The sequence below is a fragment of the Pelodiscus sinensis genome, unplaced genomic scaffold (assembly GCF_049634645.1).
Source record: "Pelodiscus sinensis isolate JC-2024 unplaced genomic scaffold, ASM4963464v1 ctg35, whole genome shotgun sequence".
Taxonomy (NCBI): domain Eukaryota; kingdom Metazoa; phylum Chordata; order Testudines; family Trionychidae; genus Pelodiscus; species Pelodiscus sinensis.
The window spans coordinates 1,724,047-1,744,309 of record NW_027465908.1 but is presented as its reverse complement, the minus strand read 5'-3'; the positions used below and the strand labels follow the sequence as shown (position 1 = coordinate 1,744,309).

General features: G+C 52.7%; 1 protein-coding gene across 1 annotated transcript in view; it reads left to right on the top strand.

Moving 5' to 3' along the window:
- Positions 1–1,108: 1,108 nt before the first annotated feature.
- Positions 1,109–20,263, top strand: part of LOC142824448 (opioid-binding protein/cell adhesion molecule homolog) — a 999,900-nt gene continuing 980,745 nt past the window's right edge. Inside the window, exon 1 of the mRNA XM_075916420.1 lies at positions 1,109–1,257. The gene's annotated coding sequence lies outside the window, so the exon portion shown is untranslated. The remainder of the gene's footprint in view (positions 1,258–20,263) is intronic.

Sequence of the window (20,263 nt, the reverse complement as noted above, 5' to 3'; positions counted from 1 at the left end):
CACTGCCCTGGAAAGCCCCTAGCCAGCTTGCGCAGTGTAGTCCCCTTGCTAAAGGAGCCTCTGACGTTTGCCAGGGCTTGGGGCTCCCGGTGGCATTGGTGGGTGGGAGGGAGGAGGAGCAGCAGGGATCAGGGCTCCAGCCTGGGTGGGGGTGGAGGGATGTGCCGGGGATTGGGGCTTCAGACCAAGGGGCGCACTGGGGAGCCGGGCTCCAGGTGGGGGGGTGAGGTCAGAAGGAAGGAGGAAGAGTCGTGGCTGGTGGAAAGGCAGGCTGTGTGTTTGCACACAATGAAGACAGAAAGCAGCTGGGGGGGTTAGAGGGTCCTGGTGGGGCAGGGTAAAAGGTGAGCTTCGGCATGCCCTGCTGAGCTGAACGCTAGCCCCAGGCTAGGAGAGAAGCCAGGCAGCACCACGACTCTGGGGGCGGGGGCGGGGGCGGGGGGGAGGTTGCTCCTGTTGGTTTCAGGAGCTGGTGCTGATCCGCAATGACGGCGAGTGCCTTTAAATGAGGCCCAGGGTGGCTCCGCTCTCCTCTCGATTCTCAATGGAATCGGGGCCCCCCGCAGCTGTAGGCTCCTCTGGAAATCCAGGCTGTATTCCTCCAGGCTCAGCTGAGTCAAAGGGCGTTCAAGCCCCACTGGAACCCTGGGGGCAGCTTAGCACCCGGCTGGATCAGACCCAAGCCTGCCAAGGAAAGTGTGTGGGGGGGAGGGGCAGCGTTTGGCACGTCTCATCTCACAGTTGGGGTGATGTCCCCATTTGACCAAGGGGAAACCGAGGCAGGGGGTCACCCAGGCAGCAGAGCGGCAGAGCCTCGCTCTCAGTTCCATCCCAGCCCCGTCCATTGGATCATGTCCCTGGATGGGGGGCAGCGATGGGTGAGAACAGCAACAACCCAGGAGGGTTTCTTTAGTGCAGGGACCCTTCTTCTAACGCCCCGTTTCTGCTTCCTCCAGCCTAACCTGCCTCTCTCAGCCACAGCAACCCCCCAAGAGCTTGTCAGGCCATTTACACAGCTGCTCCTGCTCACTGCTGATTGTCACACCTAACAACCTTTCAGTGAGGCCGGCTGGGCTGGCAGGAGCCGCTGGGCTTTGCTGGCAGGGAGTAGCTGAGAGCCAGTGGCTCCCAACAAGCCAAGCAGAGGGCCTGGCTGCTTTGTTTGAGCCTAGAGACTTGCCCCTGGCTAGGGCTAACCGGGGCGGTATCTGCGGTGAGACCAGAGCGAGGCAGCTGTGCTTGGCGGCCGGAGGAGGGGTGAGTATAAATCACCCATTGCTGCCCATTCGTGTGCCCCGGGGAGCCGGGAAAAGTTTGTGTCCTGGGACAGTGGGGTAGGCGCAGCGGCGCTTGGATGGTGGTGCCGGGGTCTGGCACAGTGTGTTCAGCGTGTGGCTGAGAGCCAGGGAACCACGCTGCTCCCAAGAGGGGGGGCGTCCGTACCCCTCCTTCAAGCACTGATGCCAACGTAGAGAGTGACCGTATTTCCCTGGGGTGAACACAGGCCACCTGGTAATGTTGCTTGAATGCGAGTGAGTGCAATGGCAGCCAGTCAGAGCTGTGGGACACCCCCCCCCCCCCCCAGCATGTTATAAACACTCCAGAGCCCAGCAGGAAAAGGGAGCTGTGGGGTCCGGGCTGAGCGGGGGGAGAGGCTCAATCCTATGACCTCCATTTTGGGAGCAGGGGCCAGGAGGCTCAAGCCGGTTCACTAGGGCAGGGGGCTGTGCCCCCTCCACCCTGACTCGCCCCAGCAGGCTCCCCAGCCTGTCTTGGTTGTGGCGGGGGAGGCACAACCAAAAACTATAACTTAAAGGGGGGAGCTCAGAAGCAGTCCAGGGTAAGGGAGAGGGTAGCTCAGGGTGCTAGGAATGGCCAGCTAGGGGCTGTGTGAGAGCAGGGGAGAGGGGCTAGGGGCTGTGTGTAGATAGGAGGCTAGCTCAGGGTGCAGGCAGGGGCAGCCCAGGGGGAGGCAGTCAGAGGGTAACTAGGGACTGTGTCCCTAGGGAGTAGCCCGGTGGTCAGGAAGGGGGTAACTAAGGGCTGTGTGCGGCCAGGTATTAGCTCAGGGGGCAGGGAGTGAGTAGCCGGAGGCTGTGTGCCAGGAGAGCTGCCCTGCAGCCCCTGTTCCCTGAGGGCTTGGCCAGCTGGGTCCCCCACCCCTGCGGCTCTTCCTGGCTGTGTGAGGAAAGGGGGCTGGGAGCAGAGAGCAGAGGGGCAGCTCAGCCCCCTGCAGCAGGAGAGGATGGGAGACTAATTTGCAGTTTGGAGCACGACTCCATGCGATCCCCTCACAGAGCCAATAAGGGAACGGCAAGAAACCACTCTCTGTACCAGATCAATTCCCTCCGAGCCCCCTTCCTCCCTCCCCCACTTGACAAGAGACAGGTAGGGGAGAAAACTCATTCTCCTGACAAGCCAGCCAGCCTGCCCCAGCTCCCTGACTCACTCCTGTGAGGTTTCCTTCCTCCTCTTTGATTGAAATCCAGCTTCAGTGCTGAGCTTCCACCCCGCACCGTGGCATTGTTCAAGCCAGAAAATTATACAGCTCCCTCGCCGGGATCCCGGAGGGTTTATCCGGCTTCGGTTCTGGGCTGGGGGGCGAGAGCTCATGACTAAATGTGGCACTTTCTTACTCATGATGTCAGTCTCCTCCATCTGAGTCATTCTCTGCCTCAAATAAGTCACTGAACAACTTGCTGGAAGAAGTGGGAAAAGTTTGTATTTGTATCGGTCACCTCCAGGGGTTGAAACCACGATCGGGGATCCTTTGTGCCAGGCGCTGTACGAACCTCAGAATGGTCCTATTCGGTCAGACCAAAAGTCCATCTAGCCCAGTATCCCGTCTTCTGGTAGTGGCCAATGCCAGGTGCCCCAGAGAGAATGAACAGACCAGGTGATCATCAAGCAGGATCCATCAATGGCCGTGACACCATCATCGGGCGCCCCGGGCTGGTGGCACCCTAGGCAACCGCCGAGTCTGCCAATGCTCACGGGCCACCCCTGTCATCAAGTTGATCCCTCCCCTGTCATCCATTCCTGCCCATCTTGGCTATTAGCCATCGATGGACCTCTCCTCCATTATTTTATCTAGCTCTCATTTGAACCCTGTTATAGTCTTGGACTTCACAACGTCATCTGGCAAGGAGTTCCACAGGTTGGCTGTGTGTTGTGTGAAGAAAAACTTCCTTTTGTTTTGTTTTAAACTTGCTGCCTATTTATTCATTTGGTGACCCCTAGTTCTTGTGTTATGGGAAGTAGTAAATAACTCTTCTTGCTTCATTCTTTCCACACCTGTCATGATTTTATAGACCTCCTATCATATCCTCTCTTAGTCATCTTTTTCCTAGCTGAAACATTCCAGTCTTCTCATATGGCAGCCTTTCCATACCCCCAATCGTTTGTGTTGCCCTTTTCTGAACTTTTTCCAATGCCACTGTAAGGAGGAGTCTCTGCCCTAGACTGCTTGCAATCTCAATAGAAAGGAAGGGATATTATCTAACTTTTATATTTTGGGAAACTGAGGCACAGAGATTAAGTGACTTGCCCAAAGTGTCCCGGAGAGTATGTGACAGTGGTGGGAGCAGAACAAAGCTCTCAGACGAACATACTTTTTGCTATGTTTCTCCCCCCAAACCCAATATTGACATTGGAGAGCCAATACAGTGCTAGTAAATCCAGCTGCATTTCAGTCTGGCTTGCGTGTTGCCAACAGAAATGTGAGCTAACCTGTGGTTAGGGTAGCATTTGTAGGATGCTGATACGGGAGAGAGAACCTTGCTTGACTTTCAGATTCTAGGCTGCATTGGCACGGATGGTGCTGAGAGGGTCCTTGATCCAAGGAGGTCTCTATCTGAGGGGGAAGAGCTTCATTAACTTTCACCTAATGCTACAGAAATAGATCAGTGGGCCGTTTAACCTGGCATTGGCCTGTGCTGGACATTTCATGAATATGGGTGTTACTGAATCAAGGTGTATGGCTGGTCCCCTCCTGGGGTCAGCAAGATCTAGAACACAGGATTCCCAAACTGGGGGGCACACCCCCCGGGGGTGAGTGAAGAAATTCCGGGCAGGTGGCACAAGATGACCCAGTGTCCCCCCCTCTCCCCCCGTCAATTGCCCCAGAACACGTGCAACTCGGGCTGGCTGGGGCAGGGGGGAGGATGGAGCATCCCGTGCCAGTGAGTTAATGATATTAGAGGTGGGGAAGGGTAGATGTCTGTGAGTTAATATCTATCCTTCCAGCACTGATGTTTGGTACTGAACACATAATAAACGTAATGCACTCTGCTTTCCACTAGGGGGCAGCTGTATCTTGCCAATCCTCCCGGTGAAGGGCTGGTCTCTCCATCAGCCAGCTGTACTGCCTAACTAGGCAGCTAGAGTAGCTATAATGACTTCCATGCCGGGATGGAGGCTTTTATCCGTAGAAAGATGGTTCCCGGTATAGGAAGGGGAATAAGCTGTACTGTAGAAGCACCTTTACACAGTGTAGTGGTGCCCTCCCTTGGGTTTGCACGGGTATAAACTTACACCCCTGCTCCCATCGTACAAAGCTGAGGGTACCTCCGGCCTATGGAGAAGCCTCCCGTGGCTACGAACTGGCCTCCTGCAAAGGCCCCAGCTCTCCCGTCTCTGGGCAGCCTTTCTCTGCAGTCGGAAAGACGCTGCCTCTTTCTCTAAGCAAGCTGCTCTCTAACTTTTAAATTGACTTTTCTTCTCTAAGCCCGGGGAGGCTTTTCCGAAGCGCGCAGTCTATTCTTGAGGGCTTTAATAAGCCTTTAGTGGCTTAAGACAAAACTAAGTTTGCCCTAATCTCTCATAAAAACACACAGGTTTTTGCCCTTCTATTCCCTCAAGGTCTTAGCCTGAGGTTTTCCCTTCTCTGCAGTGTTTGCCTCTCAGATTGAAAGGAAATGCCTTGAAAATCCTCCCTTTAAAAACCACAAATCCTTAGCTAAAAACAGAGCAGGTGGGGCTGCCGAGGGAGGCTTCTTTCGCTGGGACACCGGCAGCCAGAGCCTAGCATATGAAGGGCAAGGTTCCAGCTGGCTACCCGAGAGTGGCATTGTTTTTTGAGGTCTCTAGACTGTGCTGCAATGTAATCAGACTACAATATAATTGGAGGCTTGTACAGCATCTAGCACAATGAGGCTATGATAGACCACCACTGTCCAAAACAGCGTACAGGCCAAACAGACAGGGTGGGGCAGGGAGAAAAACAAACCAACAAGCAAAGCAATGGGAGTGGATTGGGATGAGACGGACTAGGAAAAGAGCACTGGAGAGGTCCTCCAAGCAGGCTAGAGTGGCTGCAGGGAAAGCAGCCAATCGGGGGTCAGGAGGGCCAGCTAAAAGGAGCTGCAGAAGAGAGCAGTAGCAAGGTGCAGCTTGGAGCTGGTGGGGAAAAAAAAGACTGCAGGCCTGGCTGTCCCGGAGCAGCAGCAGGGCCATAGATAGCTCAGCGTAGGCAGGGACCAGAGGAGCAAGATGCTCGTAGAATCAGAAGAGACCTCCGGAGTCATCGAGACTCATATCCAGCTTCTCCTCCACTGGAATCCCGCTGTTAGCTGGCTGCTATGATTAAGAACATAACAGCCATAACTCCACGGCATGGTCCATCTAGCCCAGTGTCCTGTCTGCCGACAGTGGCCAAGGCCAGGTGCCCCAGAGGGATCACCACGATCCCTCTCCTGTCACCCATTTCTAGCCTGACAAACAGGCCAGGGACCCCCTCCTTGCCCATCTTGGCTAACAAGTATTGATGGTCCTAGACTCCATGAACGTATCTAGATGGAGTAGGGTTGAGCCTGGGAAGGGCTATTTCTCCAGTCCGCAAGGCCTGGGGATACCGTCCCATGTCAGGCCTGGGCTGTTGAGAAGACCAAAGCCCAGGGATGGGTAGTAGGGAAAGGCGCACCCCAGACAGCTTAGAGCTCACGCATGGTCTGTGCACTGAGTCCCTGAACAAACCTCCTGAGATCCCCTGAAAGGCCTGGCCAGAACCCAAGAGCACAGACCTGACCAGCCAGCGGGGGCCCTTGTGAAAGGTGGGTGCAACCCTGTTACAAGGATAGTGGGGGGCCCTGGAGGGTGGGCAGTGAGGCTGAAGAGGGATGGCGAGGAAGCTGGAATGAGCAACCGAGCACATTCCAGTGCAGGGCTGGCGCGCTGCCGTGGTCTGAACTGCCTTGTGCGTGTTCCAGAAGAGGCCCCCAAAGCACAGGGCTCTGGGAAGGGCACGCGCCCAACACCTGCTGCAGAAGCGCTTATTAAATCTCTCTTTGCTACGGAGCAGTGAAGGGTCTCTGCCCCAGCTACAGCATTGCCCGAGGGCTGCCAGTAGCACCCTGGGGCCATCCCAACCCAAAGAATGGGATTCTAAGCCACCTTAAAGAAGTGAAGCAGAGCTCGGAAGCATGCGCTTAAATCCCGTTAAGTGCGCTCAAGCATGTGCCTGCCGTGGAGGTAGCTGGTTGGCTTGGGGCGTGTGGGCTTTTGTGTTTGCTGTGTTTTCGGGATTGTTTAAAAATAGCACGTGCGGTTCTGCTGTTCCATAGGGGAGCCACAGTGGGTCAGACCAAAGGTCCGTCTAGCCCAGAGGTCTCAAACTCCTGGTCCCGGATGGAGCAGTTGCACAATCTGGTCCAAGGGGCAGGCCCTGGGGAGGGGGGGAGGGGGGCTGTCTGTTTCTATCTCCCAAGCCCTGACCCTTCCTGCCATCACCCCACCCTCTTCCCCCATGTCATCCCTGCCATCCTGGATAATAGCCATGAAGTTATCTAGCTCTTTTTTTTTGAACCCTGCTATATTCTTGGTCTTTGCAACACCCTCTGGCAGGGAGTTCCACAGGTTGATGGTAGGTTGCGTGAAGAAATACTTCCTTTTGTTTGCTTTTAAACCTGCTGCCTTTTAACTTAATTTGGGGACTCCCTAGCTCTTGTGTCATGGAAGGAGTAAATAACACTTGCTTATTCCATCCGGGTTCCAAAGAAGCTAATGGCGGAAGTAGCTACTCAATCCTGTATCCCTCTGACTTGCCAGTAACGAAGTCCAGGCTAGGGAAGGCGTGAGGTGCACTGAGACTGAAGGAAGTTTTATTAATGAGAGATGGGGATGCAGAAGAGATTCTAATTACAGTGTTCTGATGATGCTAATAGTCTGTAGTGCTTTGTAAGTGGCAGCCATGGCTCTGCTGATGGGTGCCGTGGGATGGAGGAGATGTGAGGAGGTCCCTTCAGGTTCTCCGGAGTGAGAGGCAGTTGTTCTACTTGTCAGTCATTTACGTAACTGCTGCGAATGTCCCTCTGTTCTTTGCAGGCTATGACCCAGCCCCAGCACGCTTGAGTTAGCTGCCTGACTCAGCTGTGCATTAGAGATGGACACTTCGATGAGGTTGTTGCTGCAGTATTGAAGCACCTCACCGATGACCCACATTCCCAGCCCCCCTCTGAAAAGGGGAGCAGCCCACATATTCCAGAGGGGAAACTGAGGCACACAGAGGGCAAGTTACTGTTCTGGGGTCAAACCAGATAGGTTCTGCTGAAAGCTATGGTGACAATCGGGCTTTACTGCCTCCCAGGCTAGTGCCTTGACTTCATGACCACCCTTCTTCTGGGTAAGGTGCTTAGCTGCTACCCCAAACCTGCTCCCCTTTGAGGGCAGACAGTCTCCATCAGCCAGAAGGGACCAGTACTGAACAGCCTTATAGCCACCAAGCCTGGTCTGGTTAAAATGAAGGCATCCGCTCTTCCTGGTGTGCCTAGGCTCAGCAGCATGAAGTGCGCCCTGAAGGCCAGTCTGGGGTTTTTGTGTTTTCTTTCCAGTGGGCAACCTCCTTGCTCCCCTTGGCTCGAGCCACTGACTTGATAGGAAGAGAGCCTCCCGGCTGGCTGGAATCCGAGCCACTGCGCGCTTGTTGAGTGCCAGGGCCGTGCACGTTTGGGTGGCCTGACGTCACCGTGCAGCACAAGATCAGGCTAGCGAGTCGGTGGCTAGGGATGAGGCTAGCGAGTCGGCGGCGGGAAAAGAGGACACGGGCTAAGATTAGAGATCCAGCGCTGTGCAAGCAGATGGCAAACGGAGACACCGAGCGTGCCAGGAGCCCCGTGCAAGTAGAAGCCTGTACAAAGTCTCCTGATTGGCTGGGGCTGTGCTCACCAGGGTCTGCTCACATGCAGGTCTGGATCCTATGCGCATGCAGCCGTTGAGGCAGGGACTCTGACCACGTATTTGGGTGTCCCCTAACGCCACAAGACCTGCTGCTGACCAAGGTCGCTAGTTCAGGGTGGGAAATGAGCAGCCCCTGGGCCAGATGTGGTTCGCCAGGGTTAGCCCCGGTGGGCTGCCAGAGGTACGGCCACTCGCAGCTCCCGTTGGATGTGCTTCACCGTTCCCGGCTACCGGGAGCCGCGCTGGGCGCCCCGCAATCCCATGGCGTAGGTGGGCTGTCCGTTCTGAGAGCCAAAGACCTCAGGGGACGTCGAGACTGAAGGTTTCTTTCGAAAGAAGCTTTTCCAGAAGAGATCTTCCAAAAACCTTCTTCCGAAAGAGCGTCCACACTGCCACACCGCATTGAAAAAGTGATCTGCTTTTTCGAAAGAGCGTCCATTCAGTGTGGACGCTATCTCGCTGTGATTACTATGGACGGAGTGGCCACCAGGGCACCTGTGATTTTTTTTTTTTTTTTTTTTCTGGAGGCCTCCTCTTTTGAAAAACTCCCTCTTCTGCATCCGCACGAGCTCTTTCAGAAAAGGCATTTTTGGAGAAGACATTCTTCCCCATAGAATGAGGTTTACCAATGTTGGAAACCCCCCTGCATCTTGTTGATTTTCTTTCAAAAGAACACAATAGCGGTGTGGACGTAAGTGGAGCTTTTTTCAGAAAAATGATCCAGGACTGTCCCATCCCCAGGCCACCCTTTAAGAAGAGCAGGGAAGAGGGGGTCTCAAGTCCCATCCCCCGAATTCCTACCGGTACTGATTGCTATACGCCCTCCTCGCTGTCAGGGAATGAGAGGAAAACACAGTGTGGGTCGCTCCTCTTACACACCTTTGCCCTGTTTCCTGCACCCCTCCTTGCCACTCCAGCACCATCCTGTTACTCTGCCCTGAGCTGCTCCTCGCACTCCGGCCCTGACTCCTGTAGCCCCCTACACACACCTGGCCCCTGACCTGTGCTCCACCCCCAGGTCCTTGCAGTCCTCCCCACACTTACATTTCTTATAGGTACTGACACCTCTCGCCCCCAGGAGGAGTAATGCAACAGTACTGGCAAGAAATGTAAGTTACTTTCACCCCAGTTGCAGGCAGGGATGCATGAGAAAGGGATGGAAATAAAGACGAAATTGACCAGAGGGGCAGCCCTAGTTCTGGTACAAATGTGTGTGGAACCTCAGGCAAGTAACTTAACCCACCTCTCTGTGTCTTGGTTTCCCTGTACGTGTAAAGCACCTTGAAATCACAGATAAAATAAAAGCGCTAAGTATCCTATTTGCATGAGGCAATTGAAATGAAATAGACACGGTGAAAAATAAATTAAATTTCAAATAACCGATTTGGCCAGGCAGGCTGCGGTGGTGCTAATGACGGGCACGTGAAGTGTGCGGCTGAGCACGGTGGGCCGTTCGGCATGCGGCGTGGGCAGGCGGTGTGCCGGTGGCCAGAAAACACAAGTTCCCTGGAGTTTCTAGACATGTGGGAGATGAAGATTTGAGAGGGAAGGTGGAAAAAAGTGGAGCAAGGAGGTTGACTCTAAAATTGGGGGGGGAGGGGGCGGGGAGCTGCAGTTCAAAGCTACCAGAGCAGAACATACAAACCAGCCCATTACCTGTATCCGCACATCACGCCTCCTGTGTAATTCATGAGGGGGGCTTGGCGTAATTCACAATTAAGGCTCGTTTCTTGTTTCCTGTTGTGAGCTCTCAACTTCATGGGTTCCTAGCGAGGAAGAGAGCCTGTTGGAAGCTGAGGCATTTGCATATTACTAGAGAGCTGATGAATCATGCAGCCGCTGTGGCAGGGCCAGGGAATTTGCTGCTCTGAAAAGCATATTTCTCCTCTTGTTTGTATTGATTTGACCCCCTCTTGTCTTGCCCCTTAAAATGTGCCCGCAAGCTGCACCGAAACAGCCTCAAACCTGGCCGACGTCTCCACTCTGATGCCCCGCCCCCTCCTCCTAATCCCCTGGGATTTATCTTCCTTCTAGTGTGTGATCTCGAGCGGCTGGGAAGCCCTTTAAAAGAACCAGTGACTACTTGATGCGTGTATTGACAGAATGGGATTGGAGGGGGTTTTGCGGGGAAGAGCTGGGATTCAAGCTTGTCTGTGGCAGTACATGGCTTCTAATGCAGGAGCTGATGGGCGGGGGACGTGGCAGGATTGCGTGGTGTGTAACGCATGGGGGTGAGGTGGCTGTGCTTGTAGGAGTGTTAAGCCAGCTTTTCTTTCATCTGCCTCGCCATTCCTTGTGGTCTATTCCCCACCCGGGAGCTCCAGGCCAGGATCCGCTGTACTAGGTGCTGGACAAACACAGAACTTGGATGAGTCCTGCCCCAAAAAGCTTGAAAACAAAGTGATCTGTCTAATCAGCTATATCCTTGGATCGATGCACCTGCCCCAACCTTCAGTCAGCCTTTCTGGGGTCAGTGAGCTATTCGGCTAGGCCTGATCCAAAGCCCGTTAAAATCAATGGGCGCTTTTCCACTGGCTTCTGCAGGCTTTCGAGCAGCCTCTGTGAATTAGGCTGGAGGCAAGCCCCGCGTGCTGTGTCTCCATCTGGAAGATCGGGTGAACCAGCAGGCTGGCTTTTGGGCACTGGCGTTGTCCTGATTCCTGGCATCCTACCGGGGCCCTGGTGCTGGGGAGAAAAGTCACAATTCTCTTAAGAGTCTGCCCAGAGCTAGGGCTAGAACACTTGTCTTTGGGTGCCAAAGCACAGGCCCCTAGCACTTCAACTAAAGGAGATCTCGCATAGCTGACTGCAAGAGCAGGGTCTCGGGGCAGGCAAAGGGGCTGACTTGCAGGGGGCTGTTGCGCTGCTCTTTGGGCCAATGGGTCATTCTCTTCCTCTTTAGTGCTCGAGCGATCGCAGTGCTGATTAGAAAGGCTTCCGTCTCCAGGGTTGTCATGGGTGTGGGTGCCCCACTCCCTCCAGCCTGACCTAGAGGGATGCCCTCTGGGTGTGGTGAGGTCCTGTTCAGCCCTTGGTCTCTGATGAGACGGTCCACCTGTCTTGCATGGATCGGTGTCTGCCAGGAACTGCTCTAAGCCACTGGGTTCTCTTCACTGGCTGCCAGACAGCAGCGTCCAGCCACTCCTGAGCCAGTCAGGGTCCGAGTTAGTGAATTGTCAGCAATGGCCAATGCGCGATACAGACTGGCTGCGTGAGCCATGGGCAGCCTCCACTTCGCATCCGAAAGGGACCGTCCGAGCCCGGAATTCTCTGCCCCTCTCTGGCATCGTTGCCAGCACCCTCATGACCCAACCAGTCTCGGGGAGGACGTGTTCCCAGAATTCCCTGCTCCACTTTCCACCTCATCTTCTCCCCTCATCTCCCCTTACTGTGCACTTCCTCTTCCTGCCATGCCGGCACTCCCATTCCCATATGGCCCCTCTTCTACCCAATGGGGGTGTATGTGTGGAGTCCTGTCTTTCTGGTTGTGTGGGTGAAGCTGGGGCCTCAGTGTTCCTACATCCTCTGGCTACAGGCTGGCTGTGTTCTCCCAGGTGGAGACGAGGGCTTTGCATTCCTATCCCTGGAATCCTTTGGAAAAAGCCTCAGGAGCAGCGGCTACCTTCCTGCATCCCTTCAGCTTGAAACCCAGGCATGTTCTTGCTTGGAGGACTAACCCTACAGCTGTCTACCTCACTGTCATAAGGAGCCTGCCCCCAGCCCTCTCCTGTCCTGTGTCTGCCCTGCACGGGGTGGAGCCAGACAGTGTAGTACACTAACGCTGCTCCCTATTTCTCCCCTTGTGCCAGGACACGCTGCACCTGGAATGTCTCCTGCCCGCACCTGCTCCTTCCTCCATGGGTGTGTGTGTGTCTGTGACACTAATGAAAGTGACAAACCCAGGTAGGAACAGCAGCTGGATGAGTCCACCCAAGATGCCCTGGAGGTGTCTGGGAATTGGCTGGCTCCTTGCTGTGTGTTCGAAATGACAAGCGTGTATGGTGCCAAACCTGTGTTTCCAAGCACTTCAAAGGCTGTCGCAGCTTCACCGTGATAGCCAGCTCTTCCTCCTCTTGCTGGACAGGCCTCTGAGACCAGAGCGAAAGGAGAATCTCCCTTAGCTGTTGGCGGTATAGGTCTATAACACACAGCTGAGCTGGGGCTAGCCCACCCAGCAGAGGGCAGGAGTGCACACATCACAGGAGGCACGTGGAGCACCTTTGCCCCTCTGGCAGCCAAACAGCCCGTTCTGCCTCGGCTCTGAGGATCTGCTCGCTGGCAGGGGGCCCTGTCCTCCTTGCTTATCCAAGGCTCTGCAATCGGACTGAGCCAGTCCCAGGCTGGGTTCTTGGGAAGGGGGCCCTGGCTGGTCTTCCACCCCTCCCTTCGCACACTAAGTGGGCTTCCCAACTTTCTTGCTTCCTTCTAAATATCCCCCCTTAAAAATAGTCCCTCTCTCCCCGAGCCCAAAGTTCAGCTCCACCCTTGGGAGAAGTTCCTGAGCCTCAGATGCTCATGATCTGACTAGGAGCTTGAGAAGCCCATGAGAACCTGCGTGTTCCTAAACGGCTGCATGGAAATCTCTGGGTGCAACAGACACCTTGAACTTCGCCTGCCTTCCCGTTTTGCCCTGTCCTGGCTCCTGGCGCTCTACTCCCTTCCTGTCTTAACTTTCTCCCAGTAGAAGAAAAGGTTAGCCGAGATCAGAGCCAACCGGATGCTTGGATTCGAACTCCCTGGGGCTAATTATGGAACACCATTAGATAAAAGTCAACATATGTTGTAAAAGGCACCATGTATCACCGCCTGACAGCTCTTAACAATGTGCTCATGTAACAGCTGTCAAACTGCAATGCTAGAAAATGAGTAATATGTTGATTTATGTAGATCGGATCTGCCCTTGCATTCAGCCACAGCAATGCAAGATGCTTGTGCAGTAGCAGCATTGCAGGGCCGTGGCAGGGGCTGCCGAGTTTCTGAAGGTGCTTCTGGAAAGGCTGAGCCCAGAGAGCTCCAGTTGGAGGTCCCCTAGTGACCGAGGCTGGCGGAGAGCAGATCCAGAGCAGCTGCACGGAGGCTTGTCTGGGACTATTGCTGAGCTGGGAGCAGTAGCGCTGAAGGCATAAACTCCATTCTCCAGTCCATGCACCGCTTCCCTGCTTACTCCTGACCCTGGGCTGCATCTGAGAGAAGGGCCCTGAACTTGCCTCTGTTACAGTGAATAGGAACCTCCCATAGGCATGAGGTGGGGTGGCTGGGCCCGAATTGAAAAGCGTGTGGCTGTTCTCACCGTGGGGGCCAGATCCTTCCTGGAAGGTTTCCTTCACGCTGCAGGATTCAAACTCCTGAACGTGGGCTCAGTGACTCGTCCTGCCTCAGACCCCTGTTGCCCTCCTGGAGGAGGCCCGCGATGCTGCATGTTGCAGTGCTGTGATTACCCAGGAGTTTCCTGCCACGGGCTCTGTGTCTGCAGTGTGTGGGCCGGGGGCTGGTGGGACTCGAGGCGTGGTGGGGAAGGGGGGACTCCGCTCCTCTCAGCCGGATCTGTTGTGCAAGAGTCCCGAGAGAGGATCGGGGTCAGGCGAGCGTTAGCAAACAGGCTGCCTCATTGGCCTGCGTCTGGAAGAGCCAACCCAGTTCTTGCCCATGGTGTCGAAACCCCGCAGGGCAGTTGCTCTCGCCACGTGGCTGGAGCTCAGTCACTCTGGTTTGTCTGGGACTGCCCCGGTCGCTCTTGTCTCTGTGCACGGCGCTTGGCCGTGTGCGGGGACTCGTGTTGAACAGCCTGGGGGGGGGGGAGGGTTTGCATCACGTGTGGCCAAACTCCCCCTCCAGCCTAAAACTGAGGATTCATCCAGTCCCCGTTAGGGGGTGATTTTATTGCTCTGCACCCTGCAGTTAATGGACCTGACTGGGTTTGGATAGCTTAGAGGAAGAATCCTCGTCCGCGAGACGCCCTGCTCAGCATGGACATCTTTTACTCTTCACTCCAGATGATACACTCCCCCCTCCCTCCACACGTTTGGAAGGTGCCGCCTTGGCAGCAGCATTGGGAAGGACGGAGATGTGAAAGCGGGGAGGGGAAATCCACGCGTCAGTATGATGGAGGGGAAAAGCCCTACTGTTAGCAAGTCTCTCTCTCTCCATCCTGGCACTGGATGGGAACCGAAGCTTTGCTGCCACAGGGTTTTCCCAGCGTTTCATTGCGTTCCTCGATAGAATGAAAATGTGGAATTTCCCATGAAACAAAACCCTCCTCTCTCTCCCCCCGCCAGGTTGGGTGGTTCAGTGCGGAGAGAATTGAACTGTTTCAGTCTCGTTGTTGTGACTCGATTTAATAGCCTAGAACACTAACACGTAATGGAAACCCACCTTGTTCAGAAACTGACAATCAACATGTTCTACCCGCCCCTCTCGCAATGCCCCATTCTGATTTGGTTTTGTTTTTCTAAATGACATTTTCCTCCAAATCAACATGTTTCTGTAAAATGTTTTCTTTGTGCCCAAGTGGGGTTCAAAGTAGGTACATAAGAACTGCCGTACTGGGTCAGACCAAAGGTCCATCTAGCCCAGTATCCTGTCTGCCGGCAGTGGCCAGCACAAGGTGCCCCAGAGAGGGTGGACCGAAGACAATGATCAACCGATTTGTCTCCTGCCATCCCTCTCCAGCCTCTGACAAACAGAGGCCAGGGACACCAATTCCACCCCCTGGCTAATAGCCTTTTATGGACCTAACCTCCATGAAATGATCTAGCTTCTCTTTAAACTCTGTTATAGGCAATAGGTTCTATTGACTTCTCCGTTACAGGTAGGAGACTGATCTGGTGCAGCAGCCACAGGGTTATGAAAAGAACCTGAGTGAGGAGCCAAAAAATCTGTTCCCATATCAAATGTCCGTCTGCTCTCAGCCAGTCTCCAGCAGACTTCTTAGCCCTGATCACACCAGCAGCCAAACACGTGTGAACCACAGCGCGGAGCGGAGGGTTCCTGGATGTGGGTTAGAAGCAGCGGTTTGCCGTTCCATGGCTGAGCATCCCCATGCATTGGTACTTGCCTGCCTGCGCTCAGTCTCCCGGACATTTCAGTGAGCCGTGCTGTGCTCCTGCCCTGATGTTCCATTCTCTCTCTGCTGGAGCTTGACAGGTCTTTCAAAATATTTGGAGCCAAGATTGCACCAGGCTGGGTTGTGGCTGGCGGCGCTTCCGCTCCTCCAGTGCCTGTTGAATCAATTCTCTCTCCCTCTCGTTACGCTGCTTAGCAGAGCCATTGCCCAGGCCTTGCTCTCTAGCTTGGCTGGCCAGAGAAGACACGTATTGCCAGACACCCTATTTTGAACTAACCTATAATTCAGTTAAAGCTTGAGGCAAACCTCAACAGCGTTGCAACTTCTTGCAAACGGCACAGCAATTGGCCGGGGTCCTCCCAGCCTCTTCTCTGACAGCGACCTCACCGAATCCTTGAGGAAGGTTCACACAACCAAGCAGATAGTAGTTGTAGACAGTGTTCCCTCAAAGCTGAGCGCTGGGGTGGCCACTCCAGAGAGATTTAGGTGCCGCCCAGCTGATTAGCAGAGTGCGCATAACCAGCCACAGCCAGCAGCCTGTGTTTCTAATGGTGGTGCACATCTACACATGCCTTGGTGCACAGAACAAAATGTATTCTGCCCAAGGGTGGAGAACATTAGAGGGAACCCTGGTTGTGGAGGAATTGGCCTTGATGAAAAGTTTCTTTCTGACCCTATTTAGTGAGAGGTTGAATTATGCCCTGAATCATCAGGATTTCAACTATTTCAAATAAGAAAAAGCCTAGCCATTGGAACTCAGCACGTTCTCATTTTCTTTATCAAGCAATGAGAGCATCTTTGGCAGGCAGACACCCTCCGAATGGGTAGCCTAGATCGCAAGGGCTTTGCTCCTTAAGGCAGGGTTTGTGTGGGATATCTTGAGATGAAATCCTATTCTGGGATTTATAAAAATCTACTGCCCCTTTTCTCCACGTCCTAAAGCTCATGGCAAACTGATGTGTTCAGACCAACCGTTTCCTCCTTCCTTTTACAGTACAGCCTCAAACCAGCTGTTAAAAAATCATGTCAGGCCTCAGACTGACAAGATGGGCTTAAAAATCATGAAATACTTTTCTCAAGGTGGGTTTTTTCTTCTTTCTCATTTTTGAGGCTTTGAGGTTCTCTTGTCACATTTTCAAACTTTTTTCCCCCAGCTAAAAGGACTAGAAACTTTTTTTTTAAATGGCTACTGATTCTGACACACAAGTCAGAGGTGCAATCTTTTAGTGGATCAGCTTCTGTTAGAGAACAGTACAAGTTTTTAATTTACACAGCTTTTTTTCAGGTCTGGTGGAGGAAGCAGAGTGTCTGAGCTGAGAAGTAACCATGTTTTCCTTCATAATAATATGATTCCAGGAGCTGGGTCTTTAAGAACAGCCCTTCTTCCACTAATTTTTGTCTTGAGACCTTTGGTAAAATTGCAAGAGATGGCAACACTGCATTTATGATGCAACAGGTCCTCTGAGTGTGTTTGGAACAAAACAGTGCTTGATGTGGAGATGGAAAATTAATGGTTCTGCCTACACATTTCTCAATTTTTCTGTATTCTAAATTTAGAGAGAGACTATTTCTGTCTGTCCTCTAATGTACTGTGACCACTTCCTTAACTTAATTAAAATGCACCCAAATGATTTTCTGGTTAATCATTTGTGGTGGTTTTTCAACTGTCTTTCAATTCTGTGTTGGCACTTAGGAAACCAAAATAGGCAGTTTTTAGTTTCACTTACTGTTTCCTTTCTGGGTTTTCATGGGCCACAGTTTGTATTGGGTGCCATTAGAGGGTTGTAGCCCCTTGAAGTCTGAACTGTGGAATTTCATATTTGAAGTCTGCTTAAAGCATTTGCCCTAGCCCAGTATTTTCTCAACCAGTGCTACGAGTACCCTTAGGGCTACTCGATGTACCCCATGGACTTCTCTTAACACAATTGAAATTTGGAGAAAACTGAATTTGTTTGAAGTTTTACAGCATTTTATTATTTTTGTACATTTTACACACAAATTTCATCGTCCGCCTGGCTACGATTAAGTTGTTTAAACAAATGTGTTGCAATGGCAGAGAGAAATTGCTTCTGAAAACTGGGGGTACTTATAATATATATTTTTCAAAAGGGGTACTTTATAAAAAAAGATTGAGAAACACTTTTCTAGCCCCAAATATCAGAGAGGTATTAGTCTGAATTAGTATTAGTCTGAATCTGCAAAAGCGGCGAGGAGTCCTGTCATCTGACGAAGTGGGTCTTTGCCCACGAAAGCTTATGCTCCAGCACTTCGGTTAGTCTATAAGGTGCCACAGGACTCCTCGCCGCTCCAGCCCCAAATGCTGCTCTTAACTGCCACAGAGCTTGTGGTGCTGTTCACCTTATTCATAAATGAACTGAAGAATGGGTAAAGAGCGAGGTGGCAAACTGTGCAGGTACTACGACATTACTCAGAATAGTTAAGCCCAAAGATGACTGCAAAGGTTTACAAAGGGATCTCACAAAACTGGGTGATTGGGCACCACAAGGGCAAATGAAATTCAGTGCTAATAAATGCAAAGTAATGCACATGGAAACATATAATCCCAACTATACATATAAAATGATGGGGTCTAAATTAACTGTTACCTCTCAGTAGATAGTTCTCTGAAAACACTCTCAATATGCAGTAGCAGTCTAAAAAGGTAACGGAATATTGGGAATCGTTAGGAAAGGAATAGATAACAAAATGACAAATACCTATATAAAGTCATGATATGCCCACATCTTGAACACTGCATGCAAATTTGTTTGCCCCATCTAAAAAGGACCTATGGGATTTGGAAAACGTACAGAGAAGGGCAAGATAAATGATCATAGGTAAGGAACAGCTTCCATGTGAGGCGAGATTAAAAAGGCTGGGATTTCTCAACTTGGTTTGTACTAAATGTGCTCAGTAACACTGCAGAAGCTGCTGACCTCTGTCACCCCCCCTCCAATCTGAAAAGGCACCTCTGGTTTCATGCACTGATGGGGAACGCAGAAATCAAAATGTAACAGTTTCTCGTTGAGATTCAAATGTAACAAAATTATTTGAATCATTTTAACAACGAAAATACCTGTGTACCTAAACTAGTAGTCAGTCCCTCTAATCTCCTACACAATTATGGCAACCGCTGGGCTGGACTGAGTGGTGCTGAGCGGAGGTATTGAGAAAGCCGCAAGCAAAACGAAATAAACAACGGCTCCACTGCAATTTACTCTTTATAGACTGATAATTACCAACTGTGGTTTCTAGTCTACTTTCTAAGTTAATACATTTTTATTTTCCTAATTCATATTCATTATTTATTAACTTCTTTCCACTCTGAGTTTTCAGCTTCTTCGTCTGGTTTCTGGTGGGGATTCTTTTCATACGTAGAGTGTGTGTATGTGTGTGAGAGACTTTGAAATCCCCCACACAGAAATCTATTGCCTTTTTGTTTGGTGATTTTATTCTAGTGGGAGGCCGTAGTAGCTGGGATCAGTACTGTTTGGGTACAGTCATGCATTGACTGGGTTAGAGGAGAATACTCACTCTTGCTATGTTCATTCCAGCCAATCAGAGGAATCTAAGGCCTTATCTATACTAAAAGGAAGATCCCTGCTGCCATGATCGATCTTTTGGAGTTCAATTTAGTGAGTCTAGTTAAGACCTACTAAATCAAACACTGAAGGTGCCCCAGTCTACATCTGGTACTTCTGCTCTTGCCAGGAGTAAGGGAAGCTGACACCAGTGTTTGCTCCCATTGGCCTCCCGCTGTGGAGAAGCTGCCAGGCTCGGATTAAGGTATTCCGCGACTTCAGCTAGTCGGATGGTAAGCTGAGCTGCTGCGCCCAGCGTAGACCTGCTTCTCTTACTGTTCAGAGGCAACAGCTTGGTGCCTGTTTGGCCAAGTACTAACATGCAGCATTTATGGTTCTTGATGCCCCATGGAATAATTAAGTCAGGAACCTTTATCACTTGTTTCTCAGACCCCATTATTTAGCAATGAGGGAGTCTTGGGTAAATCCTTCACTTGGTTTCCAACTCTGACAATAAGGGACCAGACCATCCCAGAGGAGAGTGCCCCACTGCCCCAGAAGATGAGAACTGATTGCACACAATATTATTCTGTATAAAATAAGCCAAGTAAGACCTTGTAAGAGAGCTTACAGCATAGGCGTGGGGGATGCTGCAGCCCCCAGACTCCCAACTACCAGCTCTGCTGCCTGCCCCATGCATCAGGTTCTAGCTGCTGCCTCACTCGCCAGGGGCTCTGCTGCTGACCCTGTGTGCTGGTTTGAGCACTGTACACCCGAGGCATCCGCTGCTGGTCCCATGCCCGGGGTCCCGGCTGCTGACCCTGTGTGCTGGTTTGAGCACTGTACACCTGAGGCCTTCGCTGCTGGTCCCATGCTCGGGGTCCTGGCTGCTGACCCTGTGTGCTGGTTTGAGCACTGTACACCCGGGGCCTTCGCTGCTGGTCCCATGCCCAGGGTCCCGGCTGCTGACCCTGTGTGATGGTTTGAGCACTGTACACCTGAGGCCTCCGCTGCTGGTCCCATGCCCGGGGTCCCGGCTGCTGACCCTGTGTGATGGTTTGAGCACTGTACACCTGAGGCCTTCGCTGCTGGTCCCATGCCCGGGGTCCCGGCTGCTGACCCTGTGTGCTGGTTTGAGCACTGTACACCCGGGGCCTTCGCTGCTGGTCCCATGCCCGGGGTCCCGGCTGCTGACCCTGTGTGCTGGTTTGAGCACTGTACACCCGGGGCCTTCGCTGCTGGTCCCATGCCCAGGGTCCCGGCTGCTGACCCTGTGTGCTGGTTTGAGCACTGTACACCTGAGGCCTCCGCTGCTGGTCCCATGCCCGGGGTCCCGGCTGCTGACCCTGTGTGCTGGTTTGAGCACTGTACACCCGGGGCCTTCGCTGCTGGTCCCATGCCCGGGGTCCTGGCTGCTGACCCTGTGTGCTGGTTTGAGCACTGTACACCCGAGGCCTCCGCTGCTGGTCCCATGCCCGGGGTCCCGGCTGCTGACCCTGTGTGCTGG